The sequence below is a fragment of the Papio anubis genome, chromosome 14 (genome assembly GCF_008728515.1).
Source record: "Papio anubis isolate 15944 chromosome 14, Panubis1.0, whole genome shotgun sequence".
In the NCBI taxonomy this organism is placed as follows: Eukaryota; Metazoa; Chordata; class Mammalia; order Primates; family Cercopithecidae; genus Papio; species Papio anubis.
Window position 1 is genome coordinate 102,565,895 of NC_044989.1, and position 18,042 is coordinate 102,583,936.

Sequence of the window (18,042 nt, forward strand, 5' to 3'; positions counted from 1 at the left end):
ACAGCAAAAAATCACACAACCCAATTTAAAAATGGGCGAAAGGCCTGAACAGACACCTAACCAAAGGAAATATTCAGATGGCGAATAAGCATTTGAAAGGATATGAACAGACATTTCTCAAAAGAAGACATTCATACAGCCAACAAACACATGAAAAAATGCTCATCATCACTGGCCATCAGAGAAATGCAAATCAAAACCACAATGAGATACCATCTCACACCAGTTAGAATGGCGATCATTAAAAAGTCAGGAAACAACAGGTGCTGGAGAGGATGTGGAGAAATAGGAACACTTTTACACTGTTGGTGGGATTGTAAACTAGTTCAGCCATTATGGAAAACAGTATGGCGATTCCTCAAGGATCTAGAACTAGATGTACCATATGACCCAGCCATCCCATTACTGGGTATATACCCAAAGGATTATAAATTATGCTCCTATAAAGACACATGCACACGTATGTTTATTGCAGCACTATTCACAATAGCAAAGACTTGGAATCAACCCAAATGTCCATCAGTGACAGATTGGATTAAGAAAATGTGGCACATATACACCATGGAATACTATGCAGCCATAAAAAAGGATGAGTTTGTGTCCTTTGTAGGGACATGGATGCAGCTGGAATCCATCATTCTTAGCAAACTATCACAAGAACAGAAAACCAAACACTGCATGTTCTCACTCATAGGTGGGAACTGAACAATGAGATCACTTGGACTCAGGAAGGGGAACATCACACACCGGGGCCTATCATGGGGAGGGGGGAGGGGGGAGGGACTGCATTGGGAGTTATACCTGATGTAAATGACGAGTTGATGGGTGCAGCACACCAATAAGGCACAAGTATACATATGTAACAAACCTGCACGTTATGCACATGTACCCTACAACTTACAGTATAATAATAATAAATAAATTAAAAAAAAAAAAAAAAGAAAAGATGTTCCACAAGGGTACATATTACATAATTCCATTTATGTAATTTAATTGAAGTAAAAATTATAGAAGTAGAAAACAGATTTGTGGTTGCCAGGGACTAGGGACAGACAGGAGTCTGGGGAAGGAAGTGTGTGTGGCTATAAAACATCAACAGAGGGATCCCAGTGGTGAGGGAACTGTTCTGTATTTTAACTGTGGTGGTGAGCATACATACACACACCCTTACATATGTGATAAAATTGCATAGAATACACACACACACACACACACACACGTACCAGTAAAGCTGGAGCAATCTAAAATCAGTGGATTTTTATCAGTGTGAATATCCTGGATGTGGTAGTGTGCTGTAGTACTGCGAAACATTACCATAGGAGAAAACTGGATAAAGGTGTCTCTGTGTTATTCTGAACTTGAATCTATAACTATTTCAAAAGTTTTAAATTGCTTTAAAAACAATCAGTGGGTAATTTACTTCTTTGGTTGAACTGAAGCTGGGGTGTGTGTGTGCAGGTGCGCATGTATGCAATACAGAACAGAGTCTCAGGTTTAGTATTTGTGATTTCGGGGTCCCATGGGGTTAACTGGCGACTCAGTTGTCAGCCTCAACCCTTCCTGGATTCTGGAGAATGAGGACACTTAGAGGAACTCCTCTTTGTCACTTCTCCCCTTCCAAATACTACTGATTCCAACATTTCACACAGCTGTCTGCATCAATTCTAAAAACAGAGACATTGGTCTAGGTGAGGCTTTCCTTGTCCACAACACTTTTCTGTTGTTCTTTGATTGTTTGCTTTTTAATGGGAAAAATGGTGGGGAAAAAAATGGGAAAATTTTCTACCGCTGTGGTAGAAAATTAAATAGTTTATAAAGTTTCAATACTCGTTAATAGATGTTAAGTACTGCGACTTATTAAAATGCTAATAATTCTTTAGCATGTAAAAATTAAGCATAAAACCTCTAACATGATCAACTTAATTGTCTGTGGTACTGATGCAGAAGAATGGTAATGGGGAATGCAGAGTGAAATCTTTATATTGTGTATTTGTAACAAAAAAGAGCTTGGCCAAAGCATTATCTGAAGAGAAACTTAATTAGACCATTGGAAACATAACAGAAAGCGTCGAGTCAGTAATTGTGAGCAGGAGTCCAAATTCTCCAGGCTCCTAGAGGAAATCTGGGAATGTCTTTTGCTTCCTATGTAGATAACCTGGCATCCTCCCAGGACTGATTTTTTTTTTTTTTTTTAAACTTTGTATCAGATTATGGTATGAACATTTCTCCAAGTCAATAAAACTCTTAATACACATAATTTGGTGCTTTATAATGCTCAATGGAGTAAATGCATCATTATCTTCTTAACCATTAGAATATGTAGGCTTTCTTATTTTGCTTTTTATACCCATGGTGTTTATTATGTTCTTATGTGATAGTCCCAGGAGAAATACCAGATGAGAAAGAATGAACATCTTGATGTAATATGATGTAGTTTTGTCTAGATTTTTTTTCCAAAGGTGTTGTGTAAATTTACATCCCTTAGGAGAGGGTTTACCCCAGGAAAGCCTTTCCAGAATCTAGTGGTGTATGCTTAAAGAGAAACATGTGCTAATTTAGTAACAGGAATATGATATCCCACAGTTCTTTTAATTTGCTTTTTCTTGTTTGCTAGGTGGGTAAAACTTTTGCCCTGTACATCTGTTAACAATTTAAAGTCGTTTTTGAAAATTGTTCATGTCCTTTAAGTAATACCTATGAATGATTTCATCTATTTTATTGACTCTAAAATTCCATTGAGGAGCCAAAATGTAATTTACTTCATCCTTTTTCTGCTGTTGGATACGGGTTGTTTATGAATTCTACTATTATCAACTGACTCTTGTATTCATACAGTGGATGTTAAAAGGATGGCTTTTGTGTGTCAGTCACTGTTCCTATAGCAGTGAACTGATCAGACAGAGGGACTGCCCTCAAGGAGTTCACACTCCCCTGCAGGCAGATGAAACAGATCCTAAACGGAGAAGCACATGATATGTCAGCAGGAGCTGTGAAGCTCCTAGCAGTGCTGTGAAGAAAAATAAACAGGCTAAGGGGAATCAAGGGTGGTGGGGAGGCAGAGTCCAAGCTATTTTATGGGGAGTATTTAGAGAGGCTCTCATTTATAGGAGACTAGAAAGAGATAGGGGAGCAAGCCAGCAGATATCTGGGGAGAAAGTACTCCAGTCCGAGGATACAGACAATGCAAAGGCCCTGGGGCAGATATTAGAGAAAGGATAGGAGGCCCACGGGCTGGTAAGCAGCAAGTTAGGATGAGGTGAGAGACATGGCCGGGAACCGATTTGACTGTAAGCAGATAGAAAGCCGTCTTGGGGCTTGAGGCATGGAAGTGGTCGATACCAATGACCAATGACATGGCTTTTTGTAAAAGGCTCCTCTGGCTGCTGTGTAGGGAAAGATGATAGAGGGGCACAGGGGAAGCAGAGCCCAGTGAGGCCACTGCAATATTCCTGGTGAGTTATGCTGGAGGTGGTGAAAAATGGTTGGACTCTAGATGTAGTTTGAAGAATTGGCCGATGTGGGTTGATTGTGACATGTGAGAGAAAAAGAGAAGTCAAGGACAACTCAATTTTTTTTTTGCTTAAAGTACTACTCATGTGGAAGTAGAAAATGGCACATTGGCTCCAGAACTCTATTTTTGGATATAGGAAGTTTCAGACGATCCTTGAGCCAAGGATAGATGTGATGTGGGCAGCTGGTGGGAGCCTGCCACTCCTGTAAGAGGCCTGGATTGCAAATCCAAACCCAGTGGTCATGAGCAACTGGAAGTCCTAGTACCTCCTAGGGAGTGGGTTTGGAGGGGAGGAAGAGCTGAGAACTGAGAATTAGGCCCTGGGTACTCCATCGATCTCCAGGTAGGACTGATGAAGAGGAAGCAGTCTAGGAAGCAGCACTGAGATAGGAGAGCCAAGAGACGTGGTGCCCAGGATGCCAGGTGAACAAAACTGTTTCAAGGAAGAGATGGTGCGTTGGAGGAGGGCTGGAAACCAAGCATGACAGAAGCTGATGTAGATGCAAATGAAGGTCAGATTGGAGCACACTGAAAAGAGATTGGAAGAGAAAGTGGAGATGGAGACTAACAGACCACCATTTCGAGGCGTTTTACCACAAAGAAGAGCTGACAAATGGGGGCTGTAGTTCACAGGGGATGAGTAACAAGAGGGTTTATCTTCCTTTTTTATAAACTGGGAGATATTTCACCATGCCTGTATGTTCATGTAAAGAGGGGAGAAATTATGATTTGAGAAAAAGAGGGGCAATTGCTGGTGTGAAGCCCTTGAATAGGCAAGAGGGGACAGGAGCAATGCCCAAGTGGAAGTGTGGGCTGCAGTGGGCATATGATCAATTCCTCCATGGTAAGCAGGAACAGGCAGAGGACCTAGGTCTAGATTCGGGTGAGTTCCTAGGTTTGTTGGGGGAAGCTTGCAGAAGTTCTTTTCTGATTGCTTCTCTCTTTTCATTGGAATAAGCAGCAAGTTCATTGGCTGAGAGGATGGTTGGAGGCAAGAAGGGCGAAAATAGCTGTCAGGGAGAGCAGAGTGGGCACGTGAATGGATGAGGGGAGTTCAGGAGTGCTCAGGCACCACTTGAAGCAAGTGGGAGGGATTTTTCATTCAGACCTGCTGGCTGGCTGTGTGGTTGTTGTCAGCCCCATTCGGCTGCTCAGTTGCAGGTGTGAAGAGGGTTGGGTTTCATCATGATTGGGGATTTGCCAGCAAGTGTAGTGCAGGGCAAGAGGGCCAGAAATTCTAAGGGATAAGCACAGGAATGATCCCACTGGAATCTAATCCTGGACAAAAAGGAGGCTAAACGTTAAAGGATCTACTACGATGTTCTTCATGAACATAGCTTCTTTCATAGTCCCATCTTTAGACACAAGAGTCACAGCAATACCTATAGAAGCACAAATGTACAGTGCTCAAAGCTTAAGAGAGATAAGTTGAAAAGTTAGCTGCCTTACTAATTAGCTCCTAGTTAACTTCTTACTAACTTGATTCAGGAAAGTCTGAACTTTGCTAAGGCATCTTCTAGGGATAATGCATTTAAAAAGAAGGGTGGTAAAACTCTGGCTTGGGGAAAGAAGAAGGTGCATTTTCTCTTCAAGCTGCTTAACTAACATGGTGGCCTGGGCCTCACTCAGCCCATTAACTGGATCCAGGAGAAATTCTGTTATGCATTTAACGAGGTTTTTAGGTACCACTGGCAGCTGCTTGAGTGATGAGCTCTCAGGCAGTGTAAATGACATTCTTACTCAACCTCCAATCCGTTCAGTGAACAAATAGCAAAGCTCCTGCCCTCATGTAGCTTACAGTCTAGTGGGGAAGGAGGCAATAACAGAATTGAGAAGTAAGATACAAGGCAATTAAGAGGATAGAGTGTTTTAGGGGTTGGGGTTGGGGATTACACTGTAAATAGAGTAGTCATAGACAATCTAATTTTGAAAGTGACACTTATATAAATACCTGAAGGAACTAAAGGGGTGAGCCTGTGAATATCTAGGGAAGAGTGTTTCAGGCAGAAGGAACAGCAAATGCAAAGGGAGGAGTGTCCCTGGTGTGTTTAAGGAGACCACTGAAACTGGAGCAAATGGAGAGGTGGAGCTCTCCTCTGGTCTGTGTGATAAGGATAAAGTTGGAGGCGAGGGAAGGAGCAGAGAGAGCTGCAAGGTGATCCCTGCAGTCACCCAAGTGAGAGGCTATGGGGGCGTGGTCAGCGGGGGATGCCATCATGGCCCTTCACTCTCAGTTCTCATTCTACCTTTGCAGACCTCCTCAGGGAAGAGACCTATAGGACTTTGAGACAAGGAAAGTCTAAATAATTGAGGAAGTTTGACAAGGTCTCCACTGAGAACTAACTTGGAGAACAAGAAAACAACAACAACAAAGAGTTTCTGGGTTCCAAGCAGGAAGGAAGTCAATAACCATAGTCCAAGAATGGGAGAACTTGGTTGGATTTCTTGGTTCTTGCCACTTCCCCGTATTTATTAGCTTGGCACCCTCAGTGCATTTGTGGTGATTAGCCATAACAATGAAACGCCTCACAGAGACAGGAAGAGATTGGGAAGTCAAGCAGATGGAAACTTTCTTTGCAGCCAGGCTGGAATGGAAAGTAACTCACAGGGAACTGGGACCATGGTGACAACTCTAGAAGGCTCTGGTGCAATGGGGTGGGGGAGGTGCTTATTGTTGATGACAACTTTCTAGAGGCCTCTGAGCTATCCGAAAGTGGTAGAAAACAAGGACATTGTTTAATGCTTTTCCTGAAAGCTGACTATCTCCAAGAAGCCACATAATATCACCTAGCCATCTCCATCTTCAGAGAAGTGCCACCGGCATCTGAATTAACATCTGTTGCATTTTGTGCTGGACTGCAAAATGATGGTAATTTAATTTCATCACACTTTTGCTCATTCACAAGCTCATATTTTGGATCAAATGGTTCAGGGAGTTCAGTTCACTCCAGACAAGTTTCTAGATGACCCAACCACAACCTAGTTGCTTGGAAGAAGGAAAAGACTCACCCACAAGTGTCAAATCAGTAGAATTTTTGACTTTTACCTCCAATAGTGTTCATTCTTAAAGGTGACTTGATTCTCTTAAGAGCCTATTTTGTGGATATTTAAGGACAACCCTGTGGTGAAGGGATGTGGTCTGAAAGGAGCAGTTTTTCACAAACATCCAATCAAGAAGAAATAGAACAATCTAAATAGACTACTAACAAGAAGAGAAATTGAGTTATTAATCAAAAAGCTACCCACTGAGAAATACCCAAGTCCTAAAGTCTTACTGGTAAATTCTACTGAACATTTGAAGAAAAATGAATGCCAATTCTTTAACAGGTTTCCAAAAGACAGGAAAGGAGGGACCACTTCCCAACTCATACTATGAGGCTAGTATAACCCTAATACTAAAGGCAGACCAAGACATCACAAGAAAAAAAAGCCACAGACCAATATCTCTTATGAATATTGATGCAAAAATTTTCTGCAAAATACTAGCAAACTGAATCCAGCAACATGTGAAAAGGATTACAAACCATGATCAAGTAGTGTTGTATTAGTGTTCTCCAGAGAAACAGAGTCAATAGGATGTGTATATATACATTTATATGTATATGTAAAAAGACATTTATTATAGGGATTTGACTCATGTGGCTCTGGAGGCTGAGAAGCCCAGACCCAGGAGAGCTAATGGGATAGATCCAATTTGAGTCTTAGTCCCGATGTCCCAGCTCAAAGACGGTGAGGCAGAAGAGAGAATTCTCCGCTGGGTGCGGTGCCTCACACCTGTAATCCCAGCACTTTGGGAGGCTGAGGCAGGTGGGTCACTTGAGGCCAGGAGTTCAAGACCAGTTTGGCCAACATGGTGAAGCCCTGTCTCTACTGAAAATACAAATATTAGCTGGGCATGGTGGTGCGTGCCTGTCATCTCAGCTACTCAAGAGGCTGAGGCATGAGAATTGCTTGAACCCTGGAGGTGGGGGTTGCAGTGAGCCGAGATTGCACCACTCCAGCCTGTGCAACGGAGCAAGACTGTCGAAGAAGAAGAAGAGGAAGAAGAGGAAGAGGAAGAGGAAGAAGAGAATTCTCTTTTACTCAGCCTTCTGTTATATCCAGGCCTTCAGCAGATTGGATGAGGCCCTGCACAGTGGGGAGGGCCATCTGCTTTAAGGAGAGGAGCCTCTGGTCAAGATTACAACTACAAGTGGCCCCATTAAAGGTAGTGATGTGATTACTCCCAGCAGGTTCACAGATCCATGCAAGTTACCCAGGGTTCTTGTGAAGAACTGCTCCTTTCAGACCACATCCCTTCGCCACAGGGTTGTCCTTAAATATCCACAAGCAAACAGCTACCTATCAATTGAATTTTGGGAAACCAACATGCCTCCCTGACCTCAAATGAGTCCCCAAATCCCTCATTCAAAGAACTTTAGCAGATCGGATCACAGTTTTTGTTTCCCGTAACTAAGAAAATGTCCCCACGAGAGATATTTACACTTTGGTAATGAATAAAGTTACACACATTTCATGCTATACATGGATAAAAATGGAGAGACGTTGAGTACCTCTGAGGACCTAAAGATAATCTAGGAAGCAAAGGGTGATGAAAAGGAACCATTTTTGATTTTCAATGTTGGCTTTGACCCCTCTAATAGGCAATCAAAAATAAAGGAAGATCCCTTATCCTTGGATAAAGCTTTTCCATTGATAATGCATGTGCATGATCTCATTTGGTCTTTGTGAGTAGCTCAGTGAAGTAAACATGAATGTGATTCCCATTTTCAGGGAAAGAAAGTAGAATATAAAGATAATGATCACCCAAGGTCACCCTGCTATTGAACAGTAGAGCTGGGACCTAAGCCCAGGTCTCTAAATTCCAAATCTTTCAACGACACTGATGTGGAAGAATTTTGTCTACTTTTCCCCAGACAGAGGTTTTAAATCACAGCTGGTACCCTTTAATATGAGACAACAATTCTTTAAAAAATAATTTTCAAGGAGTTCCTTATATCAACTGAAAACTAGGAGAAGAAGAGTGACAAGCACTCCTTTTATAAATTCATCATTGGAAAGCTTAAGTTAATCTCTTGCCCCCAAAGACTGCACCCTATAGAGGATGTGTAAATTGCTATGCCATGAGCCTGCGTTTGAGAATTTGCTGTTTTAATTCAGGCCCTTGATGCAGCAATTGGGTTCTGACAAATGAATTAAGGAGAGTTTCAGAACTGGCCCTTGCTGGAGGGAGGAGGGGTTTGATTGAATTACGCTAAATCCTAGGAGACATGCTAATGATATTAGCATTTGTGCTGCTCAGAGTCAACAGGAATCTGCCTTGCCCAAGAGTACCTGTGCTGGTGGCCTGAAAGTGGGTCAGAGATTTTTTTTTAAGATAAACATTCTTATATTTCCATATTAAACACTATGTAGGTCATTGCATACCAAAGGGCTCAGTTGATATTGAAGCTGAAAGAATCAGAATTGTACGTCTTTCTGCTACACAGGGTTGTGGTGGCTGAGCAAGGGGCTGTTTTTGATGCAGGAGGTGGGGTGCAGTGGAGTTGAATGGGAAAAGAGAGGAAGGAAGAGCATGCCAGCCTCAGATCTTCTCTCTGAGAATCAGAGACCTTGGAAGGTAAAGCAGGACAAGCATGAGGTCTCCAAGGCAGGGCACTTTGATAGAAAAGGAACCTTCAACCCTCATGAGCAAACATGAACTGTACCCCCGGATCACAGGAGGCCTTGGTCACCCCTCTGTCCTTGTCCTCTGGCTAGCTAGGGGACCAGGAGCAGGCCCGCCTTGAGTCTGATGAGGTGTGCATTGAGTTGGGGGTGCTGTGAGGCAGGAACTGCATGTTGTTCAATCAGTTGCATTAGCAATGAGATATGGCATCTGCACCTCCTGTATCTTGTAGCCCTGACACAAAATCTGGGTTGCCCCACCCTGGTTAGGACTCTGGCACTGAGGACACCAGATGGGATTGAAGGATCACCTCCACCCTTGCTAATTGGTTTTTCTATGATCTTGGGGCTTCTTGCCTGCTTCTATTAAAACACTCCAGTTAGAGAAAAGCCTTTCTGGGAAACAAAGGGAGTCAATAGGATGTGAATATATACAGGGAGGTATGTCATCGTATTTTTATTGAGACATCTGGGGATGCTTTGAAACATACACCTTAAAAGAGTCATATTTCCAAGGCCTGAAAAAGAACAAGCGTGTGAAGTGACCTTGACCATGCAACTTCTTTTCCCTGACCTCAATTTCTTCATCAACTGATGAACTCAACAGGGATATTTGGGCTTACTGATATAATGACTGGAGGATTCCTTGAGGACACTATTCTGCCTAGGAAAGCCTGGAATATAAGGATGTTAGAGAGATACTGGTCAAGACCTTGTGCTAAAGTTGATTACTACTGCAGTAAGGGCTCTGCATCCCAGCGGGGCTGTCTGATGCCCTGGCCATGGGGAGTGGGCTTTTCTAACACCCTTTCCTAAAGAAGACCTTAGTTCACTCCACCTGGTTTACCTTTCACAAGTGGGACCCAAGACCCAGCTCTCAAAGTGAATGTGTCTAACACTTGTGAGCAGCTCTCGGGGCAGAGCTGGCGTGGACACCTCTGAAGGACCATCCCGGCTCCAGAGCTTCCTGCGTGGTTGGCTGAGGCCTTCGGTGGGCATCACAGCCCAATTTCTCAGCCTCCCAATCCCACCTCCTCTACTGTTGATCCTGAGAGCCCAGAGGAACTCCAATGGCAGAGATGGGATTGGGGATCAGACAAAAGGGAAGAGGTTGGACTAGATGACCACAGAGGTGTCCTGAGGCTGTGATGCTAAGTCTGTATTCACAACCCCAAGGAGTCTGGGCTACTAACTAATATGACAGATTCCTGAGCCCTGCCTTGGCCAGCCCCACTGACCTGCATTTTTAGCAAGCTCCAGGACCATTCACCCAACCACTAAGAGAGAGCAGCTGCCTTAGAAGGGAATCCTTGTGGTCTTGACTCCAGCATGGCTACAAGGCAGGTCGGTTCTTCTTTGTTAATATTTTAATATTTTTAATTTTTATTTATTTATTTTCTTGAGAGTGGGTTATGAGACTGGCTAATCTTTGTATTTTTGGTGGAGACAGGGTTTCACCATGTTGTCCAGACTGGTGTTGAACTCCTGGCCTCAAGCAATCCACCTGCCTCGGCCTCCCAAAGTGCTGGGATTATAGGCATGAGCCACTATGCCTGGCTGCGAAAGTTCTGAGTCATCTGAGGTCAGTGGGGAATTTGGCTGATGGTCTTCTGGGTGTAAAGGAAGAGGGCTGGGGCCACTGGGGAGCTGTATCTTTCACAGAATCAACTGTCATTTAAGGGAATATCAGCACCCACTGCCACCTCTTCTTGGTCCAGCACGCTGTCCTCACCTCTCAGAGTGAAGTGACCTCCAGATTTGAATGGTTTTGCTATTCCTGTTTCCTGCAAGGTCTGTTAGACTCCAAACAGATTTTTCTGGAGAGGTAATTTACATAGGTTATATTGAAAAATACAAGGGTCAGAGATTATTTGCAACTTTCAAGTGCAATTATCCAAGGATGTTGAGACTCATCCAAAAAAAAGAGAAAAACCTCTAATAGGCTATTAAATATTTATAGGTCATTTTATTATTAATTTATTTCGGCAGGAACTCAGGAAAGCCCCCACACTTTATAGCTGACCTAATCATTCAGAGCTAACCCTGGCCGCACAAAATGAGCATGAATCATATCATGAAACTCTGCAGCAAAAAAACTCAAATCTTAGCTTTACAGTTTTCTTCATTACCAGTTGAGCTGCCTTCCAGCTTTGCACCCAAACACACTTTCTCTCTGGTCAGTCCTTGCTTCGACAAGACCGTAGCCAGGGCAGCATGCTGCAGGGAGGGGCACGAGGCTTTGCACGCAGAGCTCCAGCGCTGGGTAGCCCCATGGCCTGGACAAGCTACTTGACCTTTCTGAGCCTCACCTCCCTCCCCTGTAAAATAGGGCCACTAAATTCCTTCCTTTGCAGGTTTCTTGTAGGGCTTAGATGAGATGGAGGCTGCTAGCACATAAGACGGGCTGAAGCTCCTATCAAGCGAGACTGGATATGCCTGAGTGCACAGTAAACAGTCGGATACATCCTCCTGCTCGCGGTGTTAGGCAGAATTAAATAAATGCCCAGAGCTGGGGCAATGGCAGCGGAGAGGCTGTGAGGGTCCTCACTACCTAGTCTGTGAAGGAGAAACAACAAATGACAGGACAAGGAGACAAGGCTAAGCACCAAATGAGCAGCAAAGATAAATACTCCAGAATTAATGCTGCAGAAGCACGTGATCTGGAAGGCCCAGGATGGCTTTCTAGAGCCGCGGTTCTCAACCTCGGCCGCACAGTGGCATCCTCTGAGCAACTTAAACAAGGTGCCGAAACCTGAGTCCTGCTCCCAGCGACTCTGATGGAATCTGTCTGGGGTAGAGGCCAGACATTTGTGTGTCTGGAAGTCTCTCACTTATTCCAGCGTGTAGCCAGCTGGGATCTGCTACGCTACAGGAACGTGACCTGAAAACAGTACTTATTTCCTCTGACATCTGAACGGCACTTGGCCATTTCCAAGCACTTTCACCTGCATAGCTTCAGGAGACCCAGACTGGTGGGGGAAGGGGAGGAGTTTGGACCAAGGCCTAGAGGGCTCTGTGACAGTGATGTTTCCCTTCCAGAGAATTCTGGGTCTATTCCTTGGGTTCTGTGGTCACAAAGCTATCAAAGTCACCATTTCACTCATTCCTTAGAGAGAAAAAACAATTGTCCCTTAAAACAGGTAAAGAGCCTTCAACATCCGGTAGAAATAGCTCCCAGTCTTTGCAGCTCATACCATTTGAGCAAAGGATACAAAATCACAAATACAAAAACCTTAAGCTTCATTAGCTTTAGGCTAGATCAGCCCCTGAGAGGGGGGTCACGTGCACTTCGCCCCTCACGAGGTTAGGTAATGTGCCCGAGGTCCCATGGCCAGTACCGGGTAGGACTGGCGTCGGAGTCCAGGTCTAACTCTGTAGCCTCTTCTTGGCTACTGGGAACCCCAGTATCTGTCCTGTCAGAGTCACTGAAACGTTTTTATTTGAATATTGGTCCCACAGTGGAAGTTAAACTTGTCTGAGCCCTGACCAGCTGTTCGTCTCCATCTGTAGGTACTGTCCCAGAAGTGCTTCCCAGGACGGGGGCCAGGAAAACCTCTACTGCCAAGGCCCACCCTTGCACACAGCGGCCCCCAGGCGAAGTGCCAAGGACTGCACGGGGAAACCTCTGGTGTGGCTCCAGCCAAAAGAAGGATGTTTATGGGCTGGCCCTGCCAGAACATTTTCTGGGGTTTAAAAACAGAGCTGGAACTAAGTCCTTTTAGGGAGGCAGGAAGCCAGTGAAGGAGTTGCTGCTGGCAGAAGGGAGCCTGGGGCCGTGAGGAGCCCGCCTGGGGCTGCGAGGAGCCCGCCTGGGGCTGGCAGACAGTGACAGAGAGAAGCTCAGGGATGGGATGGGGTAGGGTAAGAGCCAAGGGGCCACCGTAATCCCGGGAGCGCAGGCCAACCCCAGTGGTGGGGAGCAGAAGAATCAGTGTCCAGCCACCTCCACTCAGCCTGTGGGCCTTAAATGTCCTTTCATCCTTGTAGAGGGGAGGTACCTGCTCAGAGTCCATGGATCAGGGTTCAGCTGCCAGCTCACACTTCCACACCCTTACCTTGACTTTAGACAAGGCTGCTTGTCTCTTTTGGCCCAGGTTTTTCATCTGAAAAATGAGGAGATAATTATAGGTTCCTTGCATGGCAGTTGCAATGACCAGAGAGGAAGTATGCAAGAGTTGAGGCATGGTTTAAGGCCTCAGTGAACCACAGCTATGCTTGTGACACTAGCTTTTTAGAACATTTTATTTATTTTGAATGAATGAGGAGTAACATTGCTTACTCTCACAGTGAAATAGACATGGAGAACCTCAGGGTGGAAATGAGGACCTTGAGACTCCCAGAATCACCACAGCTTCTAGAACTCAGTGGCCTGCAGATGGTCAGTGGTGGAGAAAGCCTGGTGGATTGACCAGGCTCAGAACTCCAGAGAGCCCATGGTTGAGGGTGACTCTGCTAACTGAAGGCCTGCCTACAGGCAGCCTCCAGTTTGGCTTTTAGTGACAGCCCGTGAGCCTCAGGCTAGGAGCGCTGCCTGCGGTGCGCGGGGTCAGAATGCGTGTCTCCCATGCTAAGCCACGGTAGACAAGTCACGGTGAGGCTTATGTGACCTTTTCTGCTGTTAAAAGGAGAGGATTCTTTCTGGCATCTCGTCATAGGCTGTACTGATGAGAGGTGCTGGAGCGAGCCAGGAGGGCTGGTGTCCAGACCTGGCTCTGCTGTCGGCCAAGTGTGTATGACCTGGAGATGGTGTTTCTCCCTGCTGAGGTCCAAGAGGCCTCATTAGCCAAATGGAGGTGTGGCCTGGGTGACCTCCAAGCTGCTCACGCACTTTATTGCACCTATTGCAACAGTCCATGAAAATACATCTAATGAACCAACTTTGGCTCTGTTGTCAAGCAATAAATACAGTCAATGAATAAACGAATCAATCAGCCAGGCATTCAAAGAGGACCCATTCAGGGCTTAGTGTGGTTCTAAACACTTGGGAGCATTCAAGGAAACTTCGCTGATAGTTAACTCAGCCTTTCAAGAACCCACAGTACAGCTGGCATCCAATGTCCCACCCACTGCAGTGGCCTCTCCCAATTCTATCACCCATGTCTTTGTTTGAAACTCTCCTATGCACACTGATCTCGTTCTCTAAATGCCACTTCCCTATACAAGAAACCAGGGCTGCTTGGAGAAATGGCTGACTCCAGGACTGGGACAGGAAAGAACAAGATTGACCTGGACCATCTTGTAATGTCCGAACTTGAGGAAGTACTCAAAGAATGCTGGGGACATGTTCAAAGGACTCAGGAGACAGAAGCCAGCTTGAAAGGGCTCCCACTGACCAAAATATGGGACAATTTGAGAGCATCTAAACACGTCATGACAGTCATATATTTTAAACCATTAAAATAATAAGATTCCTCAAGTCCATGCCTGCATAAATACATAGTCACTACTGGGAAAGCAGTCACGTGTGGTCAGTGCATCCTGCTTAGCTGTGGAAGATGGGCCTTGGGCCTTGAACATTTTCTCATGGGAAGATAAAGAGCCTGCATAGCCTGTGCTGGGCTTATCACCTGGGAGGGGATAGCGCTCTCTGTTACAAATTCCATGTCCACATCAGTATGTGGGCTGATGGCCATCAGACACATCCCCAGCTTTTTGTATTTCAGACCCTACATGGGGAGAGCTGGGGGCCCTTGAAGTGGGTTGTGTGTGATCACACTGCCTACATCACCTATGGAGTGGACCCACCAGCCATGGGGTCCAGCGCAATGCCAGGGGCTACATCTTGCGTGCATGCTCTCTCTCTCCTGGCTGCAAGTCATCGCTGGGCCACTCGAGCCAGGTGTGCATGTTGTCTGTTTTCAAAGACCTTAAACCATGTCTGGTATCTTCCCTGGGTGACACTTACCTACTTTTTAATGTCGGCCATATGCATGTTATATTCTATCCTGCAGCCCCGCCTGACGACATGCTGAACAGGGAAATACCCTCAGATATACAACAGAGGGAAAACTCTTTCTTACAGTCAATTGCCAACTAATACATGTTGAATAATGGAGTTAAAAAAGAATGATGGAGTGGTTTTTTTTTTTAATCGGTATTTTGCAATTATCATGGTAATAACTGAATTAGGCAAAGAATCAGCAATTTTGCTAAAATGGTGGGGTGAAATTTTGATGAAGGCTATGACAATAATTACAAAAGGGAAATTGGTAAATTTAACAGATAAGAAACCTTCACCAAATAATCAGAGTTAATATCACCAACAATGGGACAAGCTGACATCAGGCACAGTACATTGAGAAGGATAATATAGATGTGAATTCCTGAATTTGGTCATTGTGTAATGTTATGGCAGATACTTAAGGTGGTCCTCATGGTCCCACCACCTGGTGTTCTTTTTTGAGATGGAGTCTCACTGTGTCACCCAGCCCGGAGTGCAGAGGCGTGATGTCAGCTCACTGCAAATTTCAACTCCCGGGCTCAAGCCTCCCAAGTAGCTGGGATTACAGGCGCCCACCATCATGCCTGGCTAATTTTTGTATTTTTAGTAGAGACAGGGTTTCACCATGTTTGCCAAACTGGTCTCAGACTCCTGACCTCAAGTGATCTGCCAGCCTTTGCCTTCCAAAGTGCTGGCGTTACAGGCATGAGCCACTGCACCTAACCCATCTGGTGTTCTTGACTTGTGTGACACCCTTCCCTTGAGAAGGCGCAAGACCTATGACTTTCTTCTAACCAATGGATTATGGCAAAAGTGACTAGAAGTCTGCAGTTATGTGCACATCATTACATGATTGTGTTATGTAAGATTGTAACCCCTTCCTGCTGGCGTCTCTCACTTTCTTGCTGGTTTTGAAGAGTCAAGCTTCCATGCTGTGGGTTATCTGTGATGGGAAGCACTGAGGGTGACCTCTAGGAGCTGAAAGCAGCCTCCAGCAGAGATATCACAAGGAGTTGAAGCCCTCGGTCTTACAGCTGCAAGGACTGAACTCTGCCAAGACAGGCAGATTCTTCCCCAAGCAAGCCTCAGATGAGACCATAACCCTGACCCACCCTTGATTACAGCCTTGTGCAACCCTATCCAAAGAACCCAGCTAAGCCATACCCAGGCTATGGGATAATCCCACTGAAACTATGGGATAATAAATGAGTGTTGCCTTGAGCTGCTAGGTTTGTGGTAATCTTTAAAGCAGTAATGGAAAATGAGAGTGAATGTGTTCTGTAACAGAGTGTCCTCACTTATGAAAGATGCATCCTGAAGTATGTAGGGAATCATCATACCTACAACTTTGAGAAGACTCAGCAAAAAATAAATAAAATAACATAAAACTATATATGTTCACAGAGAGAGACAGAGCCTATGTGGCAAAATGTGAACATTTTGTGAATCTACGTAAAGGATATATAGGAGTAATTACTGTAGTTTTTCTACAAGTTTGACATTTTTCTAAGTAACAAGCTCATGCCTGTAATCGCAGAACTTTGGGAGGCTGAGGCAGGTGGATCGCCTGAGGTCAGGAGTTCCAGACCAGCCTAGATGGCGTGGTGAAACCCTGTCTCTACTAAAAACACAAAAGTTAGCTGGGCATGGTGGCAGGCACCTGTAATCCCAGCTACTCGGAAAGCTGAGGCATGAGAATCACTTGAACTCGGGAGGTGGAGGTTGCAGTGAGCCAAGGTTGCGCAATTGCACTCCAGTTTCGGCAACAGAGGGAGACTCCGTCTCAAAAGAAAAGGAAAGAAAAGAAAAGAAAAGAAAAGAAAAGAAAAAAGATAAGCTCTGCCCCATCACATTACAACCTATTGTCCTGAACAGCATCACATTCTCAGACCAGTCCACATTCCACTGTGCTGGAAGGAGTAGACAGTGAGGAACCCACAATTTCTGAGTTTTAGTGTCTTCCCAACTACACTCTCCCCCAGCCTGACCTTGGGAATTACTGACACAATTATCATCTCTTTTGTTAACATTTGGTATGTATTGTTGTTTCTTTTGGTTTTGAAAACATGTGCCTTTGATTTTATCATTTCCTACCTTTTCTTGCAAGTAAGAGGTAAATTAATCTTATGCCTGATATCCTGTGTTTTGGCGTTTTGAACTTGAGCTTGCACTTGACTGTCCATGCTACTATTCATTTGTGTTTAAGGGTTGGAAAGTTCATCTGAGGCATTTTAGTGAAACTAGAGCACCCCATTATTTGTAGTGTCCCCAAGATAAGGAAGCATGACTTCATCATTGTTAAATGCACAGTTCCCGTAAAGAGTCAGTTGGGTTTTGGAAGAAATGGGCTATTTGATGTGATGGCTCATAATTGTGGTGAAGGTTTAGATCACCTATTGGCTCAGGTGCCCCAGGGGACTCGCTCTGAAGGGTCCCCAGACCCTAATCAGATATTGTGCAAATTTTGCTCTTGAAGACTTGGTCTGGGCAAGTATTTTTTGAGTAAGATTGCAAAAGCATAGGCAACAAAAGCAACAATCGACAAATGGGGTAACATCAAGCTAAAAATCTTCTGCGCAGCAAAGGAAGCAGTCAAGAGAGTGAAGCAACGATCCACGGAATGGGAGAAAACATTTGCAAACTACCCATCCTACAAGGGCTTAATCACCAGACTATGTAAGGAACTGAAACAACTCAATAGCAAAAAACATAATAAAAATAATCAGATTTAAAAATGAGCAAATGACCTGAAAAGACATTCCTCAAAAGAAGACATACAAGTGGCCAACAGGCATACGAAAAAATGCTCAACGTCACTAATCATTAGGGAAATGCAAATCAAAACCGCAATGAGATATCATCTCACCTCCGTTAAAATGGCTACTATCAAAAGACAAAAAAAAATAAATGATGCTGGTGAAGA